The sequence below is a fragment of the Pelodiscus sinensis genome, chromosome 2, assembly GCF_049634645.1.
Source record: "Pelodiscus sinensis isolate JC-2024 chromosome 2, ASM4963464v1, whole genome shotgun sequence".
Lineage (NCBI taxonomy): Eukaryota > Metazoa > Chordata > Testudines > Trionychidae > Pelodiscus > Pelodiscus sinensis.
Genome location: NC_134712.1, coordinates 254,483,186 through 254,492,000, shown reverse-complemented (window position 1 = coordinate 254,492,000; position 8,815 = coordinate 254,483,186).

Sequence of the window (8,815 nt, the reverse complement as noted above, 5' to 3'; positions counted from 1 at the left end):
GGGGTGGAATCTCCATCCCTGGAGGTTTTGAAGTCCCTGCTTCACCAAGCCCTGGCTGGGACGATTGAGTTGGGGTTGGTCCTGCTTTGAAAAGGGGGCTGGATTCAAGTACTCCCGAGGTCGCTTCCAGCCCGAGGATTCTATGAAGTCGAACACTCAGCAATTAGGAAATGCCAGAATATGGGTGCTTGTGCTAAGCAGGCAAAGATGGGAAACTAAGTCACGGACACAGTCGGTGATTTGCTCGTCATCACCCTGAAAGTCCATAGTGGTCCTAGGATGACAAGAATCAGATTTCCTAAGCCCAGCATAGGGCATTATCAACTGTAGATCATGGGTTCCCAAACTGGGGGGCAAGAAATTCCAGGATGGGAGTGGGGCAACCCAGCCCCCCTCCCCCATCAATACCCTCCAAGAAAGAGCACCATCTGCCCATCCGCGTGGGTGTCCTCCGGAACACTTGCCTCTCGGGCTAGTTGGGGCAGACTTCAAAATGGCTGCCTTAAAAGGGCAATCTTTTTTTTTTTTTTTTGCTCAACAAGTTTTGCTGCTATTTGGGGTGGGGGAAAAAATCAAAAGAGGGGCATGATGCCAAAATTTTTAAGAACCACTGCTGTAGATGAATCCTTCATTTCCCAAGGGTGTGAAGTGAATTAAACAAAAGCCACTTGCCTTGTCAGAAGCTGTCTGTCCCAAGTTTGCAGTATGATGCCACACGCTCTTTGGCACTACCCCACAATTACAGGAGCAAATTCTCCTCCTTCCCACACATAGTTCCATAGTTCGGTGGCAGCATCTTTTGGGGCCAGGTCTGTGCTTCCCTGTAGGAGGGATTTGTGGCCGCTCACAATTTGTAAGAGGTGAGAGTGGTTCAGGAAACACGGCATTTTTCCTTTGTCAGAACAATGCCCCACTGAAACTGACCCTCAGTAACAGCTGATGCTGCCTGATGTAACAGCTGGCCCCCACTCCCCCAGAAATGGTGCAGATGCTCAAGCATGTGCTTGAGGAGGGATAGCACAGGGTTGTGAGCTCAATCCTTGAAGAGGGCATTTAGGGAACTGAGGCAAATATGTCAGGGTTGGTACATAGTCCTGCTGTGAGGGCAGGGGACTGGACTTGATGACCTCTAAAGGTCCCTTCTAGCTTTATGAGTTGGTATATCTCCTTTTTATTACTAGCCCATTGGAACACATGAGAGCTAGAAGCCCAAAACTGTTGCCGTCACTACGGCTGGTATTTACCATCTTGCTTGGCAACCATCCCGAAGGATCTTTTTTCCACGGGAGTTGAGGATTTTCTTCATTGGCACTTTGCCTCTCAATCCTGCTCCTTCTTGGAAATAAAGCCAGCCACTGAGAGAGGCTGACAGTCACCAACACTTCAATTCAGATGTGGGAAAGACATGGTCAAGGATGTGCAACCAACCGATGCCAGGGGTTGGAGCTACAGCTCTGAAATCCCACCGTTACCTTGTGCACCCCTGGTCTTTCATTCAGACACATCCATTGCCTCTCATCTTGGAGCCCTTGTGGATAGTTCTCTGAAAACAGCCACTCTGTGTGCAGGGGCAGTCAAAAAAGCAAACAGAATGTTAGGAATCATTAAAAAAGGGATAGAGAATAAGACAGAAACTATCTTATTGCCTCTGTATAAAACCATGGGACGCACACAGCTTGAATACTGAGTACCGATGTGATCGCCTCATCTCAAAAAAGATATCTTGGCATTGGGAAAGGTTCAGGAAAAGGTCAACAAAAAGGATGAGGGGTTTGGAATAGGTCCCATATGAAGAGAGATTAAAAAGACTTTTTAGCTTAGAAAAGAGGAGACTAAGAGTGGATAGGAGAGAGGTCTATATGGAATCATGACTGGTGTGGAAAAAGTGAAGAAGGAAAAGTTATTTATTTATTCCCACAATAAAAGAAGCAGGGGTCACCAAATGAAATGAATAGGCAGCAGATATAAAAAAACAAAAGGAAGCTTTTCTTCCCTCAGCGCACAGGCAACCTGTGGAACTCCTTGCCAGAGGATGTGGTGAAGGCTAGAACTTTAACCAGGTTCAAAAAATAGCTTCATAGATTCATGGAGGTTAGGTCCATCAATGGCTATTAGCCAGGCTGGATAAGAATGGTGTCCCTAGCCTCTGTTTTTCTGGAGACGGGTGACAGGGGAGGGATCACATGAGGATTACCTGTTGTGATCCCTCCCTCTGAGCATCTGGTGTTGGCCACTGACAAGACACTGGGCTAGATGGACTTTTGGGCTGATCATTCTTATGTTCTTATTTTACACAGCGGCTGGAAAGTCTTTGGGCCATTGCTGTTGCATTTGTAGAATTATTTATTAGCTATTTCAACAAAGATGAATACCTACAGAGCCAGACCCAGGGGAGTAGGTGGTGGATTACTGCATTCCTCCTGCTTATCAGAGCAGAACCACCTGGAGTTAACCTTATCTGCAAGGGTTCCAGGCATGCTGCTAGATGAAGGAGGTGGAAATAAACTAAAAACAAGCTGGGTCTTTGACATTCACAGTATTCACCAGCCACCGTTGATTTGAACAGGACTGGAATGTTAGCTTCATGAAAGGCAATGACTAAATCCAATATTGCCCAGAGAACCCTAGCTTTTCCAGACCTTTGGAATGTTCCTTGTGTTGAATGATCAGTTTTAATGATCTGCGAAGGAATGACATCGATAAAAGCCTCTTTTTGAACTATTTCATCTAGGGTTCATCCTATTCTTATGTGTGGAGTTTTGGAAGGTATTGGTTTTTTTCTACAGTCTGTATAATGCTTTCAAATATGCTGTCCGTATTTGCATATTCACAGAGGGCATGTCTATACTTGCACCCTAGTTCAAACTAGGGATGCAAATGCAGGCATTCAAAATAATCAATGGAGCAGGGATTTAAATATCCCACGTTTCATTAGCATGATCCCACCGGCACGCTAGTTCGAATCACAGCTGATTCAAGCCAGGAAGTGCACGTCGGATGCGTTAGTTCGAACCAAACTGCTTGGTTGGAACTAACATTACTCCTCAGCAAGTCCCGGCGCGCACTTCCTGGTTCGAATCAGCTGTGATTCAAACTAGCGCGCCGGCGAGATCATGCTAATGAAGCGTGGGATATTTAAATCCCCACTCTATTGACTATTTCGAATGCCTGCTTTTGCATCCCTAGTTTGAACTAGGGTGCAAGAGTAGACATACCCAGAGAGCACAAGATGGGAAAATTGTAACATGAGCAGGTTTGTCAACCTCAAGAATTTGACAATCGTGAGTCCGGCCTCCAAAACTGCTAGCAAATGCCACAAGTGATTTTCAGTGTTGCCAGCCGTCTTATCATAAGTCTCGCCACTTTTGGTGTTTTTCCTAAATCTATAGCCCCTGCAGTTGCATGAAAGTCTCAACTGTCATCGACACAAAAAAGGTTCTAGCCTGTGTGTTGTGAAGAAAAGCTTGAAAATATGGCCTCAAAGCACTCTAAAGCCCCAGCAACCAGAAGGTAAATTAAAATAACCCAAATTGTATTTTTTTTAAATCTTTTCAGCCAATCTCATGATTTTTTTGGAGCTTCCCCTGGGATTTTTGAAGACTTGGACTGGGCAGTGTTGATCATTATTATTCCAGCACCAATTGCATTGATTTTTAAGATCTTCAAGGTAGGGAATGCCTACTACTCTGTGTTTGTACAGCACCTAGCTCTTTGGAGACTGATTCTTGGCTGGCCTGTAGGCATTACTGCAATAAACATGATTATTAATAACATGAGACATCTTCCAGTGTCCTGATTTTCAGATACCCGGCACTTTTCTTATTCCGCTTAAGGAGTCACAAGCAAAGTCCAAACAATGGGAGGTACCCACCATCAGCAGTTACATTGGACATTTGGGGCTGATCTCAATAACACTGCTTCATGCTAAGGGCAGAGTCTTGACTGTCCAATAATCAACAGGACATTTCAATTAATGTAACACGGAGTCTCTTTTGTTGTAATGCAGTCTATTTTCCACTGAGATCATAGCCCTCTCCTCCAAGGCGTGAATATTCCCGGAATGATCTGAAAAATGAATACACCCCAAAGCCTAGAGAAGAGGAAGCAAATGTGTGAAAAAAACATATATTTTTTTGGAAAGTACAATTGTTAGGCAGAAAGTGTAATCCTGCGGCGGTCGGGGTGTGGAAAACCAAATGTGGAAATGATGAAGGGATATCTTGGCTCGGATGCTGTTCCATGTGTGAAAAGAATTAAGAAGTTTGGATGTCATTTTGTTTTTTCTCCACGGAGGGATGAATTTAGCCCAGCCCCTTGGTGTGTCTTTTCCGCTTTCTATTGACTTGGAAGAAAACATCTTTTGAAGTGTTTGAAATGGTTTTGCGTGGGATTGTCGCGTTGAATGGCGGATGCTTTTTGCCGTGATTGATATGGTGTTGATGTCAGTTTGGAAAAGAGGAGACTGAAGGGGGATATGATAGAGGTCTATAAAATCATGAGTGGTGTGGAGAGGGTGAATAAAGAAAAGTTATTCATTAGTTCCCATAACATAAGGACTAGAGGACACCAAATGAAATTAATGGGTACCAGGTTTAAAACTAAAAAGTGAAAGTTCTTCTTCACACAGCGCGTAGTCAACCTGTGGAACTCATTGCCAGAGGAGGCTGTGAAGGCTAGGACTATAACAGAGTTAAAAGAGAAGCTAGATAAATTCATGGAGGTTAGGTCCATAAAAGGCTATTAGCCAAGGGGTAGGAACGGTGTCCCTGGCCTCTGTTTGTCAGAGGCTGGGGACGGATGGCAGGAGACAAATTGTTCGATCATTGTCTTCGGTTCACCCCCTCCAGGGCACCTGGTGCTGGCCACTGTGGGCAGACAGGATACTGGGCTGGATGGACCTTTGGTCTGACCCAGTACGGCCGTTCTTATGTTCTTATGTTGTCCAGCAACACTTTTTGGGCATATCTGCCTAGTTGCATGTGTCAATGTCACATGCTTTTAAAGTGGTGATGGGCAGCCGAGGTTAGTGAGTGGGCTGCATGGGAGGCCCTTCTTCATCTCCGTCGGCCGCAAGGTTGTTGTTTGCAACCTCCCTCGTTAATGCTGCTCTCACACAGTGCCCTGCCACCATGAGCAATGACATTTGTCCCACCCCACCTCCAGGAGGGATTTGCGAACACCTCAGCATGTAGTAGACCCATGGTCATGTTTCTTGATAGGACTTGGAGACCCAGATCTTCAAAGAATTTGAGGCATCTAAGTCCCGTTGGGCATGTCTACATACAGAGAAGATCAACCATCCCGAGGTTGACCTTCTCATGTTTGATTTAGCAGGTCTATTGGAGACCCCCTAAATCAAACATTGAGGGCAGGCCCAGCTGGTGTCCCATGCTCCTTGTTCTGTGAGGAGTAAGGGAAGCCGGTGCGAGCATATGCTTCCGTCGGCCTCCCGCAGTGTGGATGCTGCGGCTGCTCAGCTTAAGGGAAGCCGAATTCAGCTCTGCATTTGGTGTAGCTGGATGGTATGCCTTAAGCCGATGTGCCTGGCATAGTGTAGACCAAAGATGCTAGTTTAATAAGAGTGAGGCTCATCAGTTCCTCTGAGGATCTGAGCGTAGCCCTTTGCTACCTTTGATATCACTGCTGCAGCATCAAAGGCGATGGTCTGTGTACTCCCTGTCCTCCACCAACAGACCTCTTTGGAAATTCAGCACAGCCAGGCTCTGCAGCATTGACAGAACGCCAAGGGAGAAAAAAACAGATCCTGCATCAGACTACTTAGAGCAGAGGAAAAATTGTGGCTCTTAAAGGGGCAGTTTTTTTTTTTTTTTTTTTTTTTGCCCAACGACTTTCTGGCTGACGGAATTAGTAAAGGGGCACTATTTTTTTTTTTTTTGCTCAACAACTTCTTTCCTTCAGCTCTTTGTGCTGTATCCACCGCTAAATTGGCTCTTTGTCTGTAATGAGTTGGCCACCCCTGCCTTAGACGTTCCCTGTTCTGTCCGTATGTCGGTGCACACACCCACCTTTCCCCACACACATGACGTGGAGTCGCATCACCCAGACTCTGCGCCACACCCACCATGCAGACATCCTAGGAAGGTGCCTGCAACAGCGGGTGAAATTGGTGGTGGTGGAGGTGAAGCACTGGGTTGGGTTCCCTAGGAAGGGAGTGGAATCTCCATCCCTAGAGGTGTTTAAGTCCCGGCTTGACCAAGCCCTGGCTGGGACCATTGAGTTGGGGTTGGTCCTGCTTTGGGCAGGGGATTAGACTCAATGACTCCCGGAAAGGGCGGAGTCTCAGTTGGAAGGGGCGGGGCCTGAGGCAACCAGCCCAGAGCACCACCTGGAACATACCACTGCAGCCCCCAGGTAGTCCTCAGCACTGGCTGGAGCGTGACTCCCCCCTCCCCAGCCCTTACCGCTGTCCAGGCCTGCCCCAGGCCTGGGATTAACTGCCCCTTCTGTCCCCACCCCCGTCAGCAGGCCTGGGAGGCTAAAGAGAGCTGGCACACATCTTCACTGGCACATGGGCCACAAAAGCATGACCAGTAAGAATCGTCTGAGTCAAGAGCCCATGTGCTAATCTAATTCCATCGCCCAAACCATCACCTCTTCACACAGCGCATCCCCTTAAAGACTGTCTCAGGGCAGCTAATTAAACATCACTCCTCCTTCATCCTCTAAAGCGTGGGTTCCCAAACTGGGGGGCGAAGAAATTCCAGGGAGGGCGCAAGGTGACCCAGCCCCCCTCCCCACACACACATCAAGTTTTGCTGACCTTTTTTTTTTCTCAACAAGTTTTGCTATTATGGGGGGGAGGGGGCATGAGGGTTTTTCAAAAATCAAAAAGAGGAATCATAGAATTATAGGACTGGAAGGGACCTCGAGAGGTCATCGAGTCCAGCCCCCGCCCTCAAGGCAGGACCAAGCTCCGTCTACACCATCCCTGACAGATGTCTATCTAACCTGTTCTTAAATATCTCCAGAGAGGGAGATTCCACCACCTCCCTTGGCAATTTATTCCAATATTTGACCACCCTGACAGTTAGGAATTTTTTCCTAATGTCCAGTCTATGATGCCAAAAATTTTGGGAACCTCTGCTCTAAGGGAAGGCTTCGGGTAGACGTCTTCTACTTTCAGGTTACCACAGGGCCACTTAATAAACTCCCCTGACTGGAAATAACCGAAGCAACCAACTGGTAGCTCATGATCATTTGATTTAATACCAGAGAAACAGGCCCAAGAAAACAAACATCGACCTGCCTGCATTTATCTTTGCTGCTGGTGCCAATGAAATCAAATCACTGTTGTTTTCTCAGCCCTGGCCTTGTGGAGGGGGTTTGATTGGTGGCTGATTTTCACTAGGTGTGCAGGGTTATTTGGAGTGTGCGAGTGTGCGTGTGCACAAACTTTTTACTCCTTACCTCCCATTTTTGTGGCTTTGAGATCTGAAAAGCAAAGGGCTTGGAGCAAAGTCCACGTCACACTCCCCATCTGAGCCAGGGAAGCTAATGATCTAACCCGCGGACCAATTTCAGTGATGAATCCTTCTCGCACGCCACTTCGGGAATGTTTCGCATGTCTTCCTGACATAGAAAAGAGCTGCACCAATCTGTTGACCAGGGAGAAAGAAAAGTGTTGCCCTATGGTATACGTTCTATTGCTTTGCCAGTGCTGGTTTTAAGTCTTGGTCTATCCTTCCGGAAGTCTGCAATGTTATGGATGAACATAAGAACATAACAGAGGCCAGACTAAAGGTCCATCTAGCCCAGTGTCCGGTCTGCCAACAGTGGCCAATACCAGGAGCCCCAGAGGGAGTGAACAGAAACAGAGAATCATCACGTGACCTCCCCCCCCCCCCGTCACCCATTCCCAGCCTCTGACAAACAGAGGCTAGGGACCCCATTCCTACTCTTTCTGACTAATAAGCCTTGATAGACCGAACCTCCATGATTATTTAGCTTTATTAAACCCTGTTAAAATCCTGGAGATGCTTCAGATCTCTTGACTGAATCTTACCAAAAGTTAGTCTGGAAATTTTCTACACATTGGGAAATCACTTTGGATAATAAGACTCACCACCAAATCTTTACCCCAAATTTGAAATATTTCTCCTCTTCATTTTCACCATAACTACCTCTCCATTTCTGGCCTAATCAGAAGCACAAAGTACTGGAGACCATGCAAAAACTATGTGTAACCCACACACCTGTAATCACTGTCCCATGAAGAGGCACTTTGACCACAGCAACAGGTAAGACCAAGAGACCGCTACAGCATGGGCTGAGAACAAGGTGGCTACGTCTAGACTGGCATGATTTTCCGCAAATGCTTTTAATGGAAAGGTTTTTCCGTTAAAAGCATTTGCAGAAAAGAGCATCTAGATTGGCACGGACGCTTTTGCGCACAAGCACTTTTTGCAGAAAAGCGTCCGTGCCAATCTAGACGCGGTTTTGTGCAAGAAAGCCCCGATCGCCATTTTTGCCATCGGGGCTTTTTTGCACAAAACAGTTTTTAGCTGTCTACACTGGCCCTCTTGCGCAAATACATTTGCGCAAGAGGGCTTTTTCCCGAACGGGAACAGCATAGTATTTCCGCAAGAACACTGACAATCTTACATGAGATCATCAGTGTTCTTGCGGAAATTCAAGCGGCCAGTGTAGACAGCTGGCAAGTTTTTTCACATCTGCTTTTGCAGAAAAACTTGCCAGTCTAGACGCAGCCGGTGGCTTTTAGCTCAGCGGGTAGAGACCTCTTGCCATGAGATGGATGCTCATCTATTCACTCAAGAGCAGCCATGCACTTCCAGAC